General features: G+C 36.3%; 1 protein-coding gene across 6 annotated transcripts in view; it reads left to right on the top strand.

The window, feature by feature from the left end:
• PALLD (palladin, cytoskeletal associated protein) overlaps positions 1 to 23,737 on the top strand; it is a 220,776-nt gene that overhangs the window by 110,478 nt on the left and 86,561 nt on the right. The gene's annotated exons all lie outside the window — the stretch shown is intronic.

The following is a 23,737-nucleotide window of genomic DNA, read 5'->3' as shown; positions in this document are numbered from 1 at the left end:
TATACCTTGTTTTCTTTAAGTCAGATTTAGATTATATTTTTATTTTCTAAGATCAAAACCACTGGCGTTCAGATTCAGCAGTGATGTGTTGGATAGTACTGAAGTGTGGAAGATACAGATTTTAGGTCCATGTTTAATCCTAATAAAGGTGCTGGATCCATCACCAGTCGTGCTTGTAAAGACCATCAGCTGCTCTCCTTCTTCTCCACCTCTATTTCTGGCACAGCTAGACAGAGCTACTTGCCTTGAGATGGTCTTTCAGGGCTACCAAAATAAGATTCACCTCAAAATTAAGCAATCCCTTTCCCTTCAAGCCTTTTCAATATGATTGGTCCCTGGCTCTTAGTGATAAATGTATATGGACTCCTGACTTTTGCAAAAGAGGCGGAGATGTTTGCTGTGTCAGGAACTATTCTAACCTTTGTTCTACCGTGCATTCTGTGACTCTTCGTTTTTTCATGCTATTTTCTGATGGCATGACAAAAGCCATTGGCTCATCATTTTCTTCACAAATATTCTTGTACTGCACTGTATTTGCTCTCCTGGTTCTCCTTAATTAGCTACATCACAATATTTAAATGTCACAAAATCCTTTCCTTCTACTTCCATAGATCTGCTCACCTGTTCCTTTCTCTTACTGCTGCGTGGATTATGAATTTAATAAATCATGGATTAGAAGTATCAGTCAATTGTTTTCTCTTTTATTATCACTTGCATTTGCAAACTTTATTTTGAGAATGACTATAATTTTTTGGTAATTATTTGATATGCCTTCACTTTACTACAGATATGTGTCTGTTAGTTTTCTTAAGATGTCCCTTTGCGGTTATTCTTAAACACATTTATACTGTTTGATGTTAATTCTTCAAGACATCCGTTTCTAAATACCAAGCGTTATTCTTTCTACTTTTCTATTTCTACTATTCCACTGCCTTCATCCAACCTTTTTCTGCATTTACCTCCCATTGTCTTGTCTTGTCTTCTACAGCTATTCCTCCTTTCCTTGTGCCTTCCACATTCTTACTGTTCCATGCGTTAGATCTTCAATCAATCAGCCTCATTAACAGCAAACAAAATATACTGGTTGTCATATATTAGTTCAAGTTGACCTTATGCTCTAGGTCTGATTTTCTCTCCTAAACTGACTTCTGGCTCACCATAATCTACATATAAACTTTGTTAGTTACTAGCAGCTGTTGTTTGTGAGCTAAATATTAAGAAAAAGCTGCATGTTTAATAATTAACCATTAAAAGGTCCAAAAATCCTGGTCACTTTTCACCAAGAAGTGCGGGCTTTTCACACCTTATGATACCCGCGACACAAAAAAATGCTTATACAAACAAATACATTTTTTGGCAACTGAAGAATAGCTGAAGCCAAATTGATCAGATCTACAGGTTATCTATTTCTCATGTGATTGTGAAAACACTAAACTCATAGGCATATTTTGGAGGTCACAGGTCCCAGAATATGTAAAATATCTGGCAGACACGATGACATGTCAGAAAATAGTTTTACATAAATTTATTTGGGGTTTTCACTAGCTGTCAGGATTCATCAGAAATTTGAAGACTGTCTATAAGATTACAACCTAGGAAATAACGTGAAAGGTAGTAAGGAAAATAACAAAAGTCAGATGATAAAAACATGTTTGCAAATGAAAGTATAATCAAAATAACCTTTGATTCATTGACTCTTTACTCCCCAGTTCTCTATGGGACTGATTGCCTGTATTTTTGCCTATTTTATACGGTTGATAAATATCAATCCATTATAAGTATGCTGATTTGACGTCCAGAGAATGATGGCAGCAGCTGAAAAATGTATTTAGGAAAATGGGCAGAATGCCATTAAAATCTGTTTAATGTTTTCAGTAACATCTGTCTTCTGCCTGTATTAGAGACTTTTACAAATTAGTTTCAAAAATAATTGAAGGATATAACTTATGTTTAAAAAAACAGAAATATTTAAGACTGAGTGAAGACGCTTACTCAGTTAAAATTGCTTGGTGAAGTTCACAAAAATTTAAATTCTTATAATTTTTAGTATATTAGTACTCAAAATTTACAAATATTTAGTATTCTCTCTCTGTCATTCATTTCATTAAAGTCAATTCAGTACAAGGGGTAGTAGTTTACTGAAATCCTGTTGCAGTTGTTGATACATTTCTGCAGTGAAAAATGGAGATGGGGAGATAGTAATAACAATCCAGAGGAAAAATTTCTCTTGCTTAGATTACTGCATGAAAAATCTTTGGCTTAAGAATTTTAAAAGTGCAATTAAAGGAAAGAGTTTCTTTACATTTCTCTTTTTAAAAACTTTTGTTAAAATAATTGTAATAGGAAAGAAAAAAAGTTAAAGTAACTATAGTTTGAAGTAGCTTTTCCTTCATTCCCTTTCCCTCACTTGCTGTCGCTCATGCGCTCTCTTGCTCACGCTTGCTCTCGCCTTCTCTCGCTCTCTCCCCCCTTCATTCATTCTGATGGAAAGCCTTCACAATTCTGACAGATGAACCACTATTAGCATAAGGTTCATCAATTCAGGATAAGGACTGTTTTGCATTAACTGCACTGTCATGTTTTCACGAGGCCTCAAAGGCTTCTTAGCAGAGTCAGAGGAAAAACTCATAGCATATTTTCCATTTCAATTATAATAACGTAAGAGTTGCTGTACAAACTCCTTTTCTTGTCTGTGAGTTCTCAGCAGGTGAAACCTTGAAGGGACAGGGTGGAAGTCTGAATTTTTAATTTAAAAATTCTTACTAAAGAAGTTTCATTAAAGACACTATGGAAAATGTTTCTAGTGAACTCATAAGTTTTTCCTTGTCATATTAAATGGTTATGCTGGTCTGTTTTAATGGTACTGACATTACAAGGCCACGTATTCAGAGTTTTCTAGAAATGATTGTGTTAACAACATACTTAGAGTTTCAATAATTAAGCCATTTTCTTGCTGATTTGAGTGGGAAATGTGGTATGTTTCTCTATTAATCCCACCTATAGTGTTCTTCCATAATCTTGCAATGTTTTGTTTTTCTGATGTTCTCAGTTTGTGTAATTGCTTATTTCTCTATATCTTAATATTACGTTTTTAATATATGTCTGTGAAACAGTTAATGTGTTGACCTTCTAAAAAAAAAAAAAAAGAAAATCTGTATTTGCAGCTTCGGAATTGCTTATATTCTGTAACAATTCCCTAATATAAAAAACATCATATAGCACCTATAAACTCTACTGCCTTCTTGAGACTGCCATATAGTGATTAAGACTTTGGTAAATGCAGATCTTCCTCTACACTCCATGCAGAACTGGATATGATCTCAATGTACATACACAAAAGTATACCAGCAATTCTTATTTCATTGAATACCAAGCAAGACATTCTCTCCTTGATAAACTAACTGTTTCACTCAAGGACCTGCCATGCAAATGGTAAGCTGAGGATAATTTATGAATGTAGCAGGTGTGAGTTTAACATGCCAAACCTTGGTTCTAGTTTTAAGTATATGTAAAGAGAGGTATTAAAATATTAGAAACCTGTCTGAACCTGCAAGTGGTCTGTGGGATAATATTTAAAATTTCTCACTGATTACAGAAGGATACTTTCTCACTATATAATTTTCTGCTTATTCTGTGTGCTAAAGACTGGCCTGGAATCTGGAAGAAAATACTCTTCTATAATCTCATATGTGTGCAATATACTTGCCAAACATTAACAGGTAGTGATCTTACGGTAATTTGTCTGAGTTTATCTCATGGACTTTCATAAAGTACCTTGCTAGTGAATGCATTGTGCAAGTCCTTTGGTATTTTTTCCCCTTTCCTATCTGTACCTGTTTCCTTTTTATATTTCCACTTACAGCTGATTTCTTGAACTAAGGATTTTTCTTTGTGTTGGCAACTACAGTCCAGTGTTATTTTTTTAATTTGGAAGAGAATGAGGGAAGTAAATGAACTTTACTAAGCTTAAAACCTCTAGAGTCCTAATGAGGACCTGTGTTCAGAGTACTTGAATGCCACCTCTTTCTAGTTCAGCTTCTATAATACAAATTGGGTAAGCAAATCTTGTGTCTTTGCAGAATCTTCTCAAGTGTTCAAGAATAGCAATAGGTGTGCAAGTGGTGATCTGGTTGAAGAACCCAACTTTGTGGTTCAGTAGCAGTGTATTTCTCCCTGGTAACTGAATAAATTAGAGCATCAACAGCACATGCAGTTCCAAAAGGCAAAGCAGAATGGCATGGATTGCTGCTGTTGTAGTTTAGGGAAAGTTTAATGAATGTCAGGTAGCACACTTACTTTGAGAAAGTGACCTATTAAATACTCACAGAGAGAAAGCTCATCCAACCTCAAGTGACAACAGTTTTATTGCAGCAGTTTGTTTCTGGTTTTACCTAAAGGATAGAGGTATTTTTCTTTTCCACATTTCTGAATTCAGTAGTAATATTTTCCGTTGTGGCACTTTTAAGAAAAATGCTTTTTATTTTATTATTAAATATTCAAAACCTACAATACTGAAATGGCAAACATTATTGTAAAAGTCTCTGGTTTTATTTTCTGACAACTGAGCGCTCCAAACATGCACGCTAATTACATCTTTAAAATTCAGTAACTTTTCATAACTGCTTACAGGATAAAATTGTCATTGGAGATTACACGGAAGTGAGAAGTCCCTTAAGTGCTCCATTTTATGTTTGGTTTTTTTTTTTTTTTTATTTCTGTGGTATTTTAAATACTTAGGGAAATAGTTGTCATATTGGCTTAGATGTTATTGGCTTGCTGAAATTGCTTAGAATTTTGAGTTGGATACACTTCAACTTTTGTTTATTTTTATAATGCTCACTGGGAATTAAACTCTTCCTCCCTAAAGTAATATAGGATAAACAGTGTTTTCTGTCAGAAACAGAAATTCACAACTACCCTTTTGGCCCCCTTACTGATCATGTTTACTTAACTCTCAACACAGTCTAAAATGGACTTTAGTGACATTTGTGGACTTTATTATCTAGTAAATGCCTGTCTGAGTGAAACTGCCAAGTCAGCCCCTGAAGTCAGAACTGTGTGTCTTCAGCTTCCATTAAAACACATAAACATGGTGCTGGTTATCAGCAAACACCATAGAAATGTGCAGCATAAAACACTCAATAAGCGTGAACATCCTATCAGCGTCCCTAGCCCTTGGGATCATGTAATAAGCCTCATCCTGGCTTTATCAAAGTCACAGAAGACTTTGACGATGTGCCACAGCAGAGGACTGTATGTTGTGCATCTAAAACACCTGCCTCAAAAGAAAATATTCACAATGTGGGGGGAAGGAGGCAAAAAAACCTTAGAAATGTCCAGAATTACAAATGTCCACCCTGACTGTTGCTGTAGTATAGGTAAATATATCTTTTTTTTTTTCCTAGTGCATGTGTTTGCATAGATGAGAGACTAAGAATTGCTAACTTAATTAAAGATTGCAGAGATGTTTAAGTCACTGAGAGAGGACTCTGGAGTTCTAATGCTGATGTGTGTACTTTTTGTTCTGTCCAATTTACTTTTCCTATGTGAATTCTTGTCCCTGGCAGTAGAAAGACAAAAGACACAAGAGACTTTTTCTGTCACTGATTCACAGGATTTCATAATTAACTGTAGTTGCAGTAATGTGTTTTACTGGAGAAAGCTACAGATGTGACTTTTTGAATTTGATATTGTCCAAACAAAATTTATAATTTCATTACATCATGAAGTGTTAAATACCATTCTCACAATATTCCCAGGTTGAGGAAAATTGGAGGAAAAAACCCCTCTGTTCTTGCTAAGTGTAAGAAACAGATAAAACAGCTTATTAGAGATTCTGCTGAATTATCATCAGCTAATTAATGTATTCCACAGTATTTTCATGGCTAAGGTAAATATTTAAATTCTAATGATTCGGTGTTTCATTAAGGAAAAAACTGTAAAGCAATGGATAGTCCAGATTTTACTTGCACTCGGAATATTGCAGGGCTATCTACCATGGCTTTTATAAACAAGCATGTTGCTTGTTCAAGTTTCCATGTTGTCTACTATCACGTTAGTTACAGGCAGTGTCTGGCAGCCGATTCCATTTTTTGTCAGAATCCTCTTACAGTGGGGCTATTAACACCTCATTTAAGGCGCTCTGCTGTAAGCTGTGGAGAGAAGACAGTTGTTAAGAAATGTAGGACTATTATAAGAGTCATGTTTTATCCTTGATACAGTCTAATTTCTAACAAATTATCACCATATAAATGGTTCTGTAGCAGGACAATTTCATATGAAAAACTCAGCTGGGAATTTCAGGAAAGCATTTCAGTTTAACCTGAGTCAGGGATAGAAGTCACCCAACAGGGTAATATTCTGTGCTGATTGGTAAAGAGGTATTTTAAATATACCTGCCAATTCTCTGTTAGTATTAAAAAAGAAGACATTGAAGGAGGCTCTAAATTGCCTTGCCCTGTATTGTTCTACTGCCAGAATGAAAAGTGAATTAATACAAGGAAGTAACTGACATGAAAATGTGAAAGACAGAATTAAATCATCTTCCTTTAGGATATCTAGCTGCTTTTCATAAATTTGTCAAACTGGAACTCAGAAGGTTTGAAATTTTGGATTTAAGACATGCTTTTGAAAATGAGCATGGGAACTTAAAGAAAATATTGACACATAGGTGTTTTGCTTGGTTACTGCCTGTACAATCTGCAAGAAATTTTATGGGACATAGTTCATCAAAAGTAGCCAAAGGACAAGGAAAAGGGTTTTGTTTTGTTTTGTTTAAAAAAAGGTAAGCTAAATATATGAGTGGATGAGCTTCCCGGGCTTTGATGTAGCAGGCTTTTTATGTGAGGTTTGTTCTGCCAGTTCTGAGCAGGAGGGAGCATGCATGTCAAATCCTTTTCCAAACAAGCCTCTTTGATTTCTGCCAGGGAACCAGCCTTACTAAAGCAAGGCAAAGTTAATCCTCATTTAAGAAAAAAATAGTGTTATGTAACTTGAAAGAAAGAAAGAAAGACATTGTAGCTCCCTGGAATGATGCTTCTAACAATAGACATGGATTTAGGCCATTAAATAAATGATGCCATTGTTTCCAAAATGAGATAAGGCCAATTCAGAACAAACTTTCAAGTCACTAGAACAAATGTTAATATCACAAATCATCATTTAACTTTTCTGAAAAAATATTGAAAAAGTCAGTCAGCAATTAATAATCCTTTATAGTTGAAAAACCTCCAAACTTACTGGTAAAATGTGAGGTAGACAAATGTGTTTCTTTACATTCTTTTACTACTACCATACAATTAATGCTGGTATAAGTATTATATAACAATGGCATAAGCAATAAAACTTAGAAAATATTTGCCTTATAAATATTGGTATAGTATGTTACATCCGTTCTTTATGACAAACAAAATTCAGAACAAAAGAACAGCTTTGAAGGATAAAATCTGGTCTTCCTAAAAAGGCATGCATATACTAAGAACCCCCTCTGAAGCCACATCTAAATCCCAGTTTGTACTCAAACAGTGAAAGATCAAGCTCTGGACTGCCAAGCCTGATCAGGTGATATTTGGAGTGAAACATTTAGAATCAATGCTCTGGATAATGATATTCTGCAAAGCTTTACAGAGAGAGGTTAAAAGGTAATAACAGATGAGTACTAGTATGATTTTAGTGTCTTGTGAAACCAATGACTGGGGATTTGGACAACATAAATGTAACTTATTAAAGGAAATATTAAGGATAGGAAATAGCTGTTTGTATTCAACTTGTTGCGTACCACTGGTACATTTCATGTTTATGCACCCATGGAATGTTTCGGAAAAACATTGGGAAACTACATCAGCTTCTTGCCAATGGAAAATGCAGTACAGCATTATTTAAGGACAGAATAATATTTTTAAGAGTCCAGATTTCAGACAGTAACTTTATCAGCTTTGTATGTTGGCTGTTGGTTGTTGACCTTGCTGAAAATGTGTAGCAAATTCTTTGAGTTTTCTGTACCCATTTGCTCTTGCTTGTATGGGAGTCCATATGCTTTTAAACCTTGTAACTGGTTCTAATTATTGCTTTTATACCACCTAGTATCCTCCATAAGTCAGAATCTATTTTTAGATATGGTTAAAGGATTTGTCATAAGCTGTCAGAAAACAGTTGGTTTACAGCCCAAGTATTTTACTTCTTTAATTTGTGGTTAGAAGGAAGGTTATTCACTTAAACTTCAGAAAAAGTGAATGAGAGATAAATAGTCTCTCTAAAATGAGGAAGAAGTATTATAAACATAAAATATTGAGTATTCTACCTCTGATATAAATGCAAAAACAATTCTGAGAAGACAAAGGTATTCTTGCAAGTTTTGTTTTAGTAATCAATGTCAAACTTTACAAATATCCAAAACATAAACTTTCAGATCCCCATTTTCATTTGCAATGACCTGACTCTGATTTTCTTTGGCTTTACTGGAATATCCGCTTAATATCCTATGTGTATGTAGCTTCTTGGAAACAGATTTTAAAACCCAGTAATATTGTAGCTTATTTTAGCCAGAAATTCAAATGGATTTTGTTCTTGTCTGATACCACTAAATCCTTTTCTTTTTTTGGTTGGAAAGGGATAGACTTTTATAAGACCCTTTGAAATGAGCTATATATGTTAACATGAAAGTAAGGAGAAGGGGTTCTTCAGATACTAATAATTTCATTTCTTCTGAATATTTGCAGACGATAGTAATTATCTTTCTGTAAGTTCCCGAAAGATACTTTAGTCTTGTGCTGGTTGGAGTAGAATGCAGCTACATTCCTTACCAGTCCTCAGAGCAATGATATTACACACATCTTCTAGAATGTGGAAATAATACGGTTATTAGATTCTTTCTTCAATGAACAGAAATTATCTAAAATGTAGGTTGGTTAGATCTATGGTTGGTTAGATCTATGGTTATGATAGTGGGTAAGAGTGTATGCATATGTGTGTATGGATTCCTATAATAATCCTTTTAAAAGGTTCCTTCACTTAAAAATATTTTCTAGTACTCAAGAGGAAATCTCAATCTTGCCAGTTTAGAAATGAGGTGTGATAGTCATTGCACTAGGCATATGATATGCTGAATGTGAGTTCACTTTCGATTTTGTGGTATTTACCCGGAAAAGGCTTTTGCTGTCATTTTGGTTTAAGGGGTTTTTTTTGTTGTTGCTCTTGGTTTTTCCCTTATTGGACAGTTGTGCTGAATATACATCCCTGAAGCTGGTTCCAGGTTTATTGATGGACTAGGTATAGCATACTGCTACTTCAAGAGTATTAGGATGTTGTGTGCCTCTAATTCTTCACAGATTCAAAATTATTAACACTTGACCTTTCTCCCTTGGCTTTGATTGCCGAGAACTGTGTTTACAACTACCTCCTCAACATCACTGTCTTCCAGGAGCAAAACTGAAGAACCCACTATCTCTCCACTGGGGTAGACACAACATAAATTTGGCTATACAGTTGATGGATCAGAAGACCTACTAAGCTAAGACCCAGCCAGACTTGTTCCATTAAACTATCAAAAATGACTATATTTTTTCTCCTTTGCTCCAGTACAGGAAAACACTGGTTCCAGATTGAGAGACTGTTAGTTGCTAGGTTAACTGCATGGGTTAGTTCCATCCTGTATGTAGGAGGAAACTGGAGCATCACTCAGAAGTCTGACACTTCTTTTGACATTTCACATGAGGTTTTCACAGCTCATTTCATTTGATCAATTAAGCTTTGTCATCTGTTTATCTTCAGTATGTCTTGAGTGTGAGTCTCACTGATGAGGCTGGTTTCACACGGTCGTTTAGAGGTCAGTCTTCACGGTCTTCACACAATCTGTAAGAAGTCAGTTTGTAGTCATCTAATCTAAGCTTGCTGAACTGGAGTCAACTTTTTTTTTGTGCCAAAGCAGCACAGAAATGTAAAACTGTGACAATGCATTTGCAATTTCTGCAGTGAGCCTACATTATGTTGAGTTTTTTGGCGGTGCGTAGTTGCAAGGTCACTTTTATATGAGAATATTCTTAAACAAACCAAAAAATCTATAGCTCTACATGCAAACTACATTTGATACACTCTTGTTTTACCACACTGCCAAAAGATGTTTCAGGTAAAGTAAAGCTGTCCCTTTAAAACTGGTTTGTTCAGCTCAGTCAGTTTAAGACAGTCTGCCAAAGCAAGGCAGGTTACGCCAAATCACTGTAAACATGCTCTGGGAAGGAGACAAGACAGTAGCTGTTTCTTGACCAATTAATTACACACTTTCAGTTATTATTTTTAGTGGGCGGTTGTAATAACCCAATGACCCACAAATACTCCATGGAAAGCTTAGAAAAGTACTCTGTTTCGAGAACTTTTTTACTGTACACTGTATAGCTTTGTTCTTTCATAGAATTTTTAATGCTAAGAATAATTTCAGAGCAAGAGATCCTGATCATAGCAAGTGAAGGAGGTGCTTTTAAACTAGCTGGAGCAAACCCACTTTTCTTAGATGGTTGGGAGCCTGAAAGGTTTCCAGCCTTATTGCCTTATTCCAGCCTTATATTGCTTTTTTTCATAGGCTTTTTATGGATTCTCAGAAGTAGATAATATTAGTGATACACGCTCCAGGAGGCCTCTTCTGCTTTGGCCTACTTTCAACATGCCAGTACTGAAAGATGTGAGAGGATTAGTTTGGGCTGTGGTCTTATGTACGCACTTCCAACAAGCATAAGTCAATGCTGCTGTCACCCTGTTCTGGCCTCCCCTCAGCCAGCCTAGCCCCATGGCGCTTCTTCCCTTGGAGCAGACGAAGAATCAGCCCAGGATGCCAAGCCAGGTGAAAAGTAGTAAATGCAGCAGATGCCTGCATAAATGCTTGTGCTGGCACTAGGGTGGGGGCAGTGAGCAGCAGCTTCTTAATGACAATAATGCCAACTTAAAACATCTGTATGCGAAGCGGTGGCTTCAGAACTCCTGCTGTTCCAGTGACGGTGGCCTCCTGCTCAATAACTCTGCTGGGAGAAATGTTTTTGTTGCTTTTGAGTTTTTTTTCACGACAGTGCAGTATACATGGGGTTTAGTTTAACAGAAAAGACTTTTGGCCCAGGATCTTTATCCATGCTTTTTTATATTTCTCATCATGGATTTACAGTCCCTTGAGGTCTGGTAACTGAAAAGACAAAGCTGCTATAACGAGTATCCTAGAAAATCAGACTCCAAAGAAACACCTGCAACTGATTTATACTCTGTTAGTGAGTTTCACCCCGTCCTTCAGAAAAATACGAGGGAATGTGCACTCATTTGGAAAGAAGGCGAGTTGCAGATACTTCCATAGGAACTGAGCAGTGTAATAGCACTGTTCCTTTCTGCTTACTTTGTTGTCCTGTGTTGTTCCCTTTCCTGTTCATCCCCGGTCCTGTCCCCCTCCTCTCAGTTCTTGTCACTTCAAACATAGTAGCCTCTCCCCAAATTCTTTTGATTTTTCCACTGTTTACTCAAAGCCAGACAAATGCTCTAACTATGAAAAACAGCAAATACAGGTGTCCTTCAGGGTGAGTTTATCTTTCCTTCTGTTTTACAGTGATAGTGCTATTGGGAATCTTGCATTGCATACTTTTAGTACCAGTTATTGATTTCAAAATTTCTCTAATGCAACTGTGAATTTTGCTTCATGGGTCAACTAGTAACTGATTTGGGAGAGAAGAATAAAAAATAAATTGTGTGTCTCTGAGGTGACAGAAATAAATAATTATCATTTAACAGAAACATTACTTCTGTCAACTGAGAGTCTAATCACACGAACAATTGTATTAGCAGAGAGGTGAGAAACTGTAGCAATGGTGCCTAGAGGGATGAAGAAGTGACTGAAAAGGAGGGGAAAAGGCAAATTCCTAAAATCACCGACAGAAAATGTTTCTGTTCCACTTACTTAAAGTTTCCATTCTCTGTCCCCAGCCGCATGTTCATGTCCATCAGGTTGCGCCAAGGCCAATTGTGTGTGTGTGCCTGAGACACAGAAACTTCTTTAAAATGTAATGAAAACGTAAACCCATTATCATCTATGAATATGATGCATGATAATAATACAGAATTATGATGATTTCAGAGCCATAGAGACGCTTCACAAAATTTGTCACTGTTTTCAGTCAAGACAAATCAATCTTATATAAGACATCAGATTGTAAGACAAAAATAACATCTAACAGTACCAACTGAGGTAAAATAGTTAAAGTAGTCAAAAAATACAGCAAATGTTACTTTCCCCACAAGTTGATAATTTGTATTTTATACATATCATTTACTCCTGACGTTACAGTTAGTTTTCTACAACTTATATTTGCAGTTGAGCGTTTTTCTCAGAATTAGAAAAAAAGTAGGCTAGATCAGATAAAATAAGAACGCAGTCATCCCAGCTCTTGATCAAAAGCCTGGTGCATGTGCAAAAATGTTTGGATCTTTTTTTTTTGTTAGCTGTCAAAATTCCATCACCAAGGGATTTTTTGTTTTAATGTCAGAGACCAGTATGCAATATCCTGAGCTTTTGAGGCCAGTGTCACAAATGGGTCTGTATCTGTTTTTTTCTGATCATAGCTCTGTTTTTGGAAACAAAGTACCAAATTTTTAAAAATTGCACATGTACAATTGCATGTAGTGTTTATATTAGCACTTAGTCTAAACATCCATAAAAATGGTTATAGGGTATCTGTGTTTGGATATTTGTGGGTGGCTGCAGCATGCACCCGTGTGCACTGATACGAACTGTATACTGCAGCTGGTTTTTCTCATTTTAAAGATATGACCCTAAAACTGTTTGTTTACACAAAGCAAAAAAGTACGACTCTAAATATGCTTCCACAACGGCTTTCTTTTACTGAAGTGGCAATGTGAAAAAGGATTTTCCTGGGCAGATGAAAAACACTGGGTGCTCCAGACAGGACAGTCGAGCATTTCAGAATGAATTATACTGACTTGCTGAACCAGACTCTTCTCCATGTGGGCATGTATCTGTTTGCATGTATTTATCAGTCTGCTTGGAAACAGAATGAGGAACGCTCATGCATTGCCTTTTAGAGAAGAATCTCAATGGACCTTTTTTTATTGTATTAGGAAAAAAAAGCATTCTATGGAAGCCTGTAGCCACTTACTGTAAACTAGAAAGAGGCTCTAAAGGCTCTTCTTCCCACTGATTTTCACACAGTGTGAGTTGTTAGTTCATCGTTTCTTTAGATAATTCCAAGCTCTGGTTTAACAGTGAAGCATGCTAGAATTCCCTGTCTCCTAGTTTAACCTCCCTAAGGGAGGTAATTCAGGAAGCCCATACTTTCTTGTAATTTCTTGATTGTCAGGCTGGTTTATTTCTTTATTTTTACTCATGACCACACCATGAAGCACTTTAAACTTAATCTGATTGCTAGACTTTAACAACAAGTTCAAATGCTTCTAGAATTAAAACAGTTCTCAAAATAATGGGTCACTTACTACATTTAATATTTTAGTAGCCAAGCTCTCATGAAAAAACTTACTGGTTTGTTAAAGTTATGACCTCGTGGCCTCAAAATCAGGTTAGGTCTGATATTAACGGTGGTAGTTCACAGAGTACATGTCTAGCTAGCAAGCACCCCACAGAGAGCAATTACAGCTATTGACAAATTACTGGAATTCTTTTCCTTTGTGACAAGCTCTTTGTCCGGCAAAAACTGTTCCAGCATTTGACATAAAGCAAATGCTTACCAGCCGCTGTGAAAGAGGTTGCTTGCAAATAAGTACGGGTTGTTCACACTGCTTAATGCACACAAAGAATGCTATATTAGGAGGCCAGTCGCACATCATCTCCTATGTGGTTAGTAAGGGGGGGGAGCTCTTATAGGGGTTGTTTCGGATTATTGGTCTGCAGAACCCAGGAGAGCTTCAATGTCCGAGTGCCCCATAAAACCATGTTATGATTTTATCTCATGAGAAGACTCAGCGTGCACGATCCCCTCTTCTCAAATTTTATTTCCACATCAAGGAAGCCTGATTTTCTTGTTTTCCTTTTTCTTCTGATGTCCTTGCAAATCAATGCTATTGGTCGTTTGCTAATTTCTAAGCTAGGTTGCTTATAGCTCCCACTCTTAGAACTCTGAACTGAAAAACAAAATACCAATATAGATAATTTAGCATAACTTATATCTCTCCTTGAAATAGTAATCATGCCAAAAGCCAAAAATATTGCTGAAAATAATGAATTTGTTATCTGCATTTTCCATAATGAGGAAAAAGTCATACTGTATGTTCTTTCAAGAGTATATTCAGGATCTAGGAATATACCCTCTTCATTTAGAGCTCCCTTTCTTTTTGTGAAAAATGTATTAAGCAACTAGAATGGCAGTTCCACTGTTTTTGCTTATTTATGCTTACTTGCTAATTAATCTGACATAACCTACACATTCAAAGTGAAGCTGGTGCCCATCTTGATTTATTGTGAATGTCTGCTTATACCTTCAAAGCATAAAGATTTAAAGCAAGGCTGATTGCTTTCTGTGGGTATTAAAACATATTGGCAGGAGTTTGAAAGTCTTGGGAAGAATCTGGCCAATCTGTACCAACCTCTTTTCAGTGAAAGCAATCATTCACTTTCACCCACTATCTAGTAGATAATAAAAGCTGGTAGAACTTTTTAATAAGGAACAATGCCAAACTACTAATTGGTGGAATCAGGTAACTAGGGAATAACACAGGTTTTTAAAAACCTCCATATTTTGATTTATTAACACTTCACAAACTAATCTGCAAATTTACCTTACACAGAAATTGTAGATTTTTATTACAAATGGCAGTTGTAACCATAACATGCCATCATGATTTTCTTCTCTATGCTTTGGCTGTTCGTTTTCAGGGCCACAGCAGTCTCGGTACCATAACCTGTGTAGCATTTGATTTATTTTCATGTACTTCCCTTTTACTTTTTCCCCAGACTTGTTCTTTTTACTAGGGATCAAGAAATGGTTCAGACTGAAAATTACGAATCGGAGCTTCAGGGGATTTCAGAGGTGGGCTTTTGTTTCAGGCCCACCTTCAGCCATATATAATAATGACTAAAATCTCCTTCAGTTCTTTTTCATTGTTTAAAAAAAAAGAACAACCAAACATTTTGAAATGATGTAGCTCAACCATGAGGTGGGAGGAGAGGAGAGCTTCAGCTTACATCAGACAGGCAACTGAAAGTTAAGAGATGAAGCTCCCGAAGGAAGAATCTAAACAAGACAAGTGTTTGACAGTGTCCTGCAGAATATCAAGACCGACATCACATCAATCTATGTTCTGGACTGAGTATGAAGCAATATCCCTGAAATTTATTTGTGGTCAGAATTACTCTCATGAACTGGCTCAGCATCATAGTTTAGTCTTAGTATATCCTGAAGGGTTCTTTGCCAAGTAGTGGGAAAGTCTTGGGGAAGCTCTTGAAAGCCTTTCAAGATAGCTTCCTTTCCCCCCCTCCCTTGCAGTGAGACATAACCTGTCTCATGGAAATTTAGCCAGACAGGCTGTCTCACAAATCTCTTGGTCCAGTGACTTGAAGCTGAGATAACTGTGGTTTAGATTTAAGGCAGTTGCACACAAATGAGCTTAGTTGCATGGCTGTGATATTTTCTGAGTTGAGATGAGCACTTTCAAACACAATTGTATGTTTTAATTCATTAGTGTATTCAGTAAGGATGGATTACAGACACAAGACACTCAATAGTGACTCTTTCCAGATGGAGCCTCCTGTTGCCTTATGCAGCTGACATTCCCAGACCTTGCAATGGGACGGCAGAAGGACAGAGCTGGTGGGGTGGGGTGGGTAGAATGGCAAGCATGTATGTTGGGAGGTTTCTCTCTGCCAGTATAGTTAGCAATGCACTCCCATTGCCAGTGAGGAAAGTTTGTTCAAGTAGGTGGGGTAGTGCAAATTACCCCTCCCTCCGGCAACAGAAATGCAGAAACCAGGCTGTTTTGCCAGGTAGGAATCTGCTTCTACTCCTTGGACTGCTAGTTGGAGGATTAAAGAGGGAATGGGACCTTTGTGCTGCCCACATTTCTAAAATCCCACCAATGTCTTGTAGAAACAAACAAAAAAAGCAGTATTTGATAATATCATAGCCCTTTTTTTGGTATCCATACAGAGAAGAATTTGAAAGGTACTGCTTATTGTTGTTGAAGAATGACAGTCATCCATATTAATTCGTGTTAGAAGCAGTTTATAGAAAACAGTATTGCTTAAATTCATATCTGTCTTCAAATGCTATTCATATCCGTCTCACAGGTGTTATATATGTGCTATTGTAATCTTGACGTGCTCTGTTGTTTTCACAAGTTCTTCTGAATTCTCACCAACATCGACATTCATGTTGATCAACATCTGAAAAAGATTATCTACCTCTCTGGGTTTGATTTGTGAATTCAATATATGATTAGTAACCTCTAATGTTTATTAAGTAAACCATTCTATGCCATTTCAGGTGGGACTGCAAGATCTAATGGAGCACGTGTGCCCTTGATGTCAGAAGGGCTTTTTTTAACTTTGCAGAGTAGGAACAGAGGGAACATATATCAATACAGAGAGAAAAAAGGGTAAGAGAAGCATACTCTGATTCAGGAATGAGCTGGCTTTCTTAATTAGGTGGTGTTCTGTCCTCTCAGTGAAATACCTGTAACCTGCTACTCAGGCAACTTGCTATCCATTGAGTTTCATAGTTTCTTCTAAAGAGCATTGTAGATGTTCTCATTATGCATCGTTTATCCAGTCTTTTTAAGTATGAAATTTTATGATTAGTGACTCTCTTCATCTGCAGTCTCAGGTACCACATATGCCCTAAGGACATATGCAGTGGAATTTAGTATCTTCATATTGTTTTCGGTGTGTAGTTTGTTGACTGGCTCATGCTGCACCAAGGGCCATATTTTACCATGAAAGCATAAATCTGTCTTTCCCAACCCCCATCTTACAACTTCTTCCCCTGTGAAGACACCAGCAATCATGCAGCCACGTGGCCAGCTGAATTAGGTAGCTGATATGGTTGAAGAGTAAGCAAAAAAAAAAAAAAAAAAAAAAAAAAAAAAAAAATATTTTCAGCCAGATCACTACCCTTTCAGTGTTGGGCCAAATTTAGATCAGCTTAAACTGACAGTGAAACTGCACCCTTAGTGTGGAAGATGGTTTCAGTACACCTTTAATAAAAATCCTTTAAATGTTACTCTTTGTGCAGAGTATTTTAGAAAAGGGGTTGTTGAAATATAAACCTGAATGAGATATGACTAACTGTCCTGTGCCGTGTTACAGAAGGAAACTTTCTTGTAAGAATGGCTCACTAGCAATACTTCATGGCAACATTTAATCAACATGTTGATTCTGACATGACTCCCTACAGAATAAAAGTCTTGACATTGATGAATGTCTTGAAAGCTTTCCAGGAATTCTTTAAAACTTTGCACAGTACAAGAAATTGTACCTGAGAATTTAACCAAAATATATATTAGAAGAAAAGCAACGGGGAAAGAAACAGCTTAGAATTTCCCACCTTATTTTGGGCAGTTGTTTTCTGCCCACTCATGGATGTTGTCATGCATGTGTTACATTACTATGTGAGGGATTTATTGATCTTCATTAGCAAGTTTGTTTGGACTTATTTCAAAGGTAACATTATTAAAGCGATCAGAAACATTACACCAGACTTTGAGTAACAGTCTGTTTTCTGTAGTATGGCTACGTCTAACTTCACTTCTTGAAGTTGTTTGTTTTGTAAAGGACTTTCATAGTTGGAGAATATTTTTTGAAGTTACACCATCGGTATAGATCCACAGAATTCTTTGTTTGCATTTCCAGCTGCTCTATAATAAATTCCATCTGTGTTTTATCTATATTTGTATTGATTTTTCAGCTATGCTAGCTTATGTCTGTCCTCTGCCTTACTGACCCTGAAGTCAACCAAAGTGGTGGGCGTACAGCCAATTTCAGATGGCATTTGGTTAGTTTACTCCCTTTTAAAGTAGTTTAGGAAATGTAACTCAAATATTTCTGTTTTTTGACAAGCCTGTTTAACTTTTCCAATTTCACCCCCTTTACTCTGAATTTCCTCCTCCTTAATATTTTCCAGTTCTAGAGAAAGGGATTAGAAATGTGCCTTATCTTTAGCTATTTTCATTGTACTTTTCTTTCGAAATTTCTAGTTTTGTTTGTCCAGCTATGGATCTTTTTTCCCTAATCCTGGGTTTATATATGTTTTTGCTTTGTGCTACTGTGCATTTGTCTTCTAAGATGTAGTTATATAACCCTGGCACATAGCCTAAACTCATAGTTACTTTAAAGGGAATTAGGGTGTGCAAGGAATGCAAGATCAGGCATTTGGAAAATGGTCCGGTGGAGTTGCTTACCTTTTTTTTTTTTTTTCCCCTGTACAATGAGTATTTATCTTAAACAATTTCCATGACTCTTGGAAACTTATTTCACTTCTTCTCAGCTAATATGTGTTCCATTAGCATTTTTTGGCCTGAAGCCAATTGATTCCTTCAGGCTTTGTTGAAGCGTGGGTTGCTTTTTTCCTTTTGTTTAGGTTTGGGGTTTTTTTTCTTTTCCTAGTTTTCTGTCTGAGGTGATTCAGCTTTGAGTTAGTGGCTATTGTGATGTTGGGTTTTGGTGGCTTTTAGTCTCACAGACCAGTGACTAGAATTGCAGCTCCTTGTTTCAAAAGTCCAGACCTTTATTTATACGTTGTTTTACTGCAGAATGTATGGGATGCTGTCCAGGCAATATCTGATTAAAGTAGGATAAGAAAGTACATTTAGTGATCAGACTTATCAGGCTTATTTTATTTTTTGATAATCACATCCCAGACCCTGTATCAAGCCGTATGATCAATCATACCATTCTGCTGGCAGTATTATTTAGGGCATGTTTTTCTCATAGCTCACTGGGAAATTAAAAAAAAACCCACTGTATTACCTTTTACATATATGTGGGACTGTTTCTGCACTTCACTGTGTATTGTGTTCTTTGAAATGTGTACTTCAGTAAAGGAAGCTATACAGTATTTCTTAGAAGAACAAGCCAGGAAATAGTGATGCAAATAAATCAGTCAAACAGGCACAGCTTTTTGAAGGCACTAATAAAACGTGAGCTAATGTAATTACCTAGCTGACTGTATCCAAAAAAGAATTACATATTTTTCCCTAGGGTGGGCTGAGGGGGACAAAAGATCCTTAAAGCGCAAGACCGAAGATTCAAGGAAAAGGAAGTAACTTATGATAGTAATGAGACACTGACTTCCTTGTGTATCAGTGGAAAAGGGGAGGTTGTGTGCAGCAAATAGTTCAGAGATAGGTAACCATGCTAGACTTTCCTCCTTAGTTCATTGAAAAGGTAAGACTCATTTTGTTGTGGTTTGTTTTGTTTCTGGAGTTGTGTAAACATGGTTTTTGTTTTTAAATACAATGCTCTTTAAGTACTATGACATAAATCACACTTTGTTTTGAAGAAGCAAATGCATATTGCAACAAACTTCTGAATTAGTCACAGGTGACACCTGTCGTAATCTGAGTAGCAGAGTAAGAATAATCAAACTGGGGAATTTCCCTCTCCAATTCTACCACCCCGCTAAGAGTTAAAGGCTTGAGGAGTTCCTCCCTTTGGGATATACCTTAGGGGATCCTGAGAAAAGACATTGGTACAGATAGTCAAGTGGCCATGGTTCAGACATCTCTTGATAGAAATTTGTTCATGTTTGTGCATGGCTTAGCCTAAATTGATTCCAGTCGTTCCACTTCTAGAGATGCTGAACTGCTGCTTAAAATTGGATCTGCAAAAATTAATTGAGGGAATTCAGCCTCATGCGTCATCAAACTTTTAGCTGTGTTACGTCTGGATTGCTGTTCAGTTATTTTACAGCAGCATTTCCCCACTAATAAAGATTACATGTACTCAGTGAAGATCTAAAATGTGCATTATAAATAAAATATTAAATAAAAAGTAAAAAAAAACCCACAATATTACTCTATCACTTTGTATACCATAGTTTAATTCTACAACATTTTTCCAATCAAAATAAATTTCCCACATTCTTCACATGACTGATATTTTTATCTTTAGTACTTCCTCAGGTAACCTTTTTCTTCTGATTTTGTAATTCTTATGCATTCACCTTCTCCTTGCACATAGATTAGATTCTTAATGTGGCGTTGCTACTGCTTGAAATCTAGAAGCCTCTTGGGACAAACCTGAATATTGAGCCTTTCTCCCTAGAGCGCCCTGAATAATTCCTGGGATTGAAATATGAGCTTTTTCATATTCTTCTTCCCAGCAGCAGTTCCATGTGGTTCCTGGCTAGGCAAGGACTGCTGAAGTAAAACCTGCTGCCACCATAATTTTTCTTCTTTGAATGTTCTGGCATGCCCATGTTTTTTAGGGGTATCAGAAAGTTGGCATAGCAACCACACATCAGCTGGGAGCTCTTCCCTTGTGAGGCTAGAACAGTACTGAGGGCCTGTCATGAAGAGACTGAGCTGTCCTTCAAAGTAGTTGCCCAGCTACCTATAAATGAATATGGCTAAACCTTTTTTGCATGACCACTCTCTTTTTTCCCCCCAGTGTTACTTATGTAAATGAATTCTGCAGAGGGTGGTTATTTTACAACCGTTGGATGATTGAGCAAAGGATTTTTATTATTTTAAAGTACAAAACATTTGTAAAATATTTCTACAATAAAAAGTAAAATATTTAAATAATTTATAGGAATTGCAGTAAATCTAGTGAGAGAGAGAGGTCGTACAAAAAAATCTCATTACAGCTATAGACAACAGTTAGTTGGAATGCCTTTTTATTTTATAAGTCTATAAATATTGAATGAGAGAAACTTACAGTTAAGTTTGTTACCTTGAACTGGTAATCATAATAGGAGTTTGATTTAGAAATTTCTATACAAGAAAGATTGATTCAATTTAGAGACAGTGGTAATTTCCTGGGCCCAGACACTCTCAGATAGTGGTCGTGACAGTATACTTATTATGTTATAAAGTATTTTCTGTAAGTGCTGATTTCAGCACTTACAGTGCTGAACAACTTATTTTTCCAAAGTCTTCTAGCATAAACATCTTATAGCAAAATCCTGTAAACATCCTACAGCAAAATCCTAAATACTAAACAATTTCAACTAACACAGCGGAATATCTTGGAGAGAATTAGATACCCCCTCCTTTCCTCCTAGTAAGCTGAAGGAAGGATAGGTTTTACAGAATGGCAGAGTGTAAAGTTGTTAAAGGAACACAGTAGTTCTTTCAGATCAGACTCTCCATAAACTGAACAGACCCCACAGCAAAATAGTGTTCCATTATACAAGATACCTATAGGGAGTTCTCATTATGCCAAACCCAGAAAAAGATTTACTTTGGATTTGGCAAAGAAATAATCCAAGAATATGCTTGGCAATGAATATATTGGGAAACTGTCTTATTCTCCCTCCCTCTACCACCTTTATTGAATTCCTAGTGTTTTGGGTTTTTTTCCAAAAAAGATTCTGCTAGTTCTGTAAGTTCAAGATAACCATAATGAAATGTTGTAAGCCAGCATATGTTAGTGTATATTAATCATAATGGCTGTGTTTTAACAAAGGTGTTATGTTTCTCCAAATATGAACCGTACATGTTATATAGTATTGTAGCAAAATCCTTGCTGCAAGAATATTATGGTTTTAGTTTAATCAAAATAGGAGAATTTTGAGGGAAAATATACAATTGTCAGTCATTCTTTATTGGCACCCACCCCATTGCTGGGGAAAAAGGAGGCCAAACTTCTTAAAAGTCCAGTTTTGATCAGTGAGTAAGTATCGGTTTATTGATGGGAACTGTATGTCTGCAATGCAGTCCTTTTCCAGCTGGGAACATATTGTTGTTGTGATACGGAAAAATCCTCATTTGCTATGGGCTTGGGGGCTATTTTTTTGTTTGTTTGGTGTTTGGGTTTTTTTTCCTTTTGATCATACTGTATGTAATAAATGGAACTGAACTGCTTTTAAAATAACTCCTTTGGATAAGTGCATTTGTTGGGCTAGAAGATAAATTTGCTTCAAAAACTTTAAAAGACTCTCCAGTTATCCTTCCTCATCAGAGTAGACAACATCCATACTGTTGATATCAGTAGAATTAGCAAAAACGCCAAATGATCAGTCACCAGCATAGCTGGCGATACCATGAATTAAACTTCCTGCCTAAGACCTGCTGTCTGCTGCTGTTGCACTTGCTCTACAATGGATGCTTGTAGAAGTCCACGAAACTTTTGGCATCCCATAGATTGCTACCTAGGTGCTGGCCTGCAGTACTGCTCCCTTGGCATATCCTCTCAAAGGAACTTTTACCTTTAAAAGATTGGGTTGAGATACAGCATCCCTGACCATGAAGCACTCCTCAACCAAAACCTCACATAACAGTCTTTGTCATGCTTCTGGAATACAAATGTTGCATGTTGTTTAGCTTTGTCAAAGAAAGGCCTTCTCATGGCCTAACTAAAACTGTAAAAGGGAAGGTATCAAAGGTTGTTAGCACCTATGTGTCATCAGTTAGCAGATGTTATCTGGCCACTCCATCCACATTCTTTTAGTTCATTATAATTTTAAAGCCTGGTTACAAATTCAAGTAGGATCTTAAAAACTAATACAACCATGTGAAAGCAAAATGTTGTTCACAAGAATTCATATAAGACAAAAAAATCAAAATTGTGATTTTTACAGAGCATGGTCTTTTTAAACCACAGAAACTGCATACTTACGAAGTTGTTGTACCTAATGAAAACCTATACTGATAAATAGAATTTCAATGCTTTTAAGAAGGTCTATGTATCTACTGACTTTTCAGAATATTTTATCACTGACCACTCCATGATATCTGTTCAACTTTGTTTTTAAAGAGACTTCCAGTTTTGTTTTTATTTAATTTTCACTTTTAATATAAAAAAAAAAATCATCTTTTAGAGAAGAAAAGGAACTGGAGAATACTTCAGTATCTTCTGGATATCTGTGGATTGGTATTTCTGTCCTATAACAGAAGTGTGGTCATTTTATTGCATGTTTTAACTGAGTTTAAAGTGAAAACCACTATGTTTTTAATAGAACTGCATAGGGAGAGGGATAAAGTTTTAACCAAAATTAAAGATGAAACAGCAGAAGTTTTGTTTTAATGTATGGTACAATCTTTTTACCTGTTCTTGTCCAGACAGTGGGGAAAAAAAAAATACCCAGCATTCACTGTAAATTATATAGCAAAAATGTAGTGATAGCTGTGAAGTAATTTAGAGTAAGAGGTCATCTACATCTTAGGGAGGCATCAAAACATGCAGTCTTATATTACACTTCACAGATTTTACAAAACTGTTTCAATAATCCTGGTTGAATTAAATGTAGCATTTTAATATTCAGGCTTACTGCAGTATAAACAAATTTGTCTTAACAGTACTTTCTTTCTGGAAAGGAAGTTTTATGATACCATATTCCTTTGCAGTTTATTTTCATCTCAGCTGAATAGCTGATGTATGCAAAACTTGATGCTTCCCAAAAATACTGGTAAGTAGCCCAGAAAGAGATGTATGGTGCAAACTCTCTCAAAGGATTTCTGTGCAAGTTGAGCATGTAAGACTGGGTGAAAACTGAAGTTAAAACTAATTTGGACAAGTGTGTTCATCCATTTCTACCCATACATATCACAAAAAATTACATGAAAAGAAGTTTATAAAATCAAGTAC

The sequence above is a fragment of the Aptenodytes patagonicus genome, chromosome 4 (genome assembly GCF_965638725.1).
Source record: "Aptenodytes patagonicus chromosome 4, bAptPat1.pri.cur, whole genome shotgun sequence".
Classification (NCBI taxonomy): Eukaryota; Metazoa; Chordata; class Aves; order Sphenisciformes; family Spheniscidae; genus Aptenodytes; species Aptenodytes patagonicus.
The sequence above is the reverse complement of the archived record's forward strand: the minus strand, read 5'-3'. Positions and strand labels throughout refer to the sequence as shown.